This window comes from Condylura cristata, unplaced genomic scaffold (genome assembly GCF_000260355.1).
Source record: "Condylura cristata isolate star-nosed mole 26May11 unplaced genomic scaffold, ConCri1.0 scaffold00008, whole genome shotgun sequence".
Lineage (NCBI taxonomy): Eukaryota > Metazoa > Chordata > Mammalia > Eulipotyphla > Talpidae > Condylura > Condylura cristata.
The window spans coordinates 11,358,053-11,358,479 of record NW_004567109.1 but is presented as its reverse complement, the minus strand read 5'-3'; positions in this window follow the sequence as shown (position 1 = coordinate 11,358,479).

Genomic DNA, 427 nt, shown 5'->3' with positions numbered 1-427 from the left:
GGGGACAGACTGAGTCTGGGCTACATTTCAGGGCCAAATTTCATACCCTGCCCGGCTTTGGAGTTAATTGTGTGTGAATCAGCCCCGTTATTATTACTTGTGTTCTTTTCATTTAGCCTCTTGGCTGCTGAGAGCATGTTGATTCCTCTTTTAAGCAAACGGAAAGGGACAGGGGAATTGCAGCCGCATCTCGGGCTGAACTGAGTCACGGCGCTTACCTAGATTTAATTCAACCGAAGGGTAATTTCTCTGGGTCTAGCCCAGACAGTTGATCTAGGATCTTGGTGTGGAACGTAGAGATTTCTCTTATTTTTGTTACATTTGGAGAAGGTCTTAGAGATGCTTCTGAGAAATCCGCAGTGCGCCTGGGACCTAGGGGAGCTGCCTGGCTCTGCTCCTCCCCTCCTTCCCTTAGCACCCCCCTACC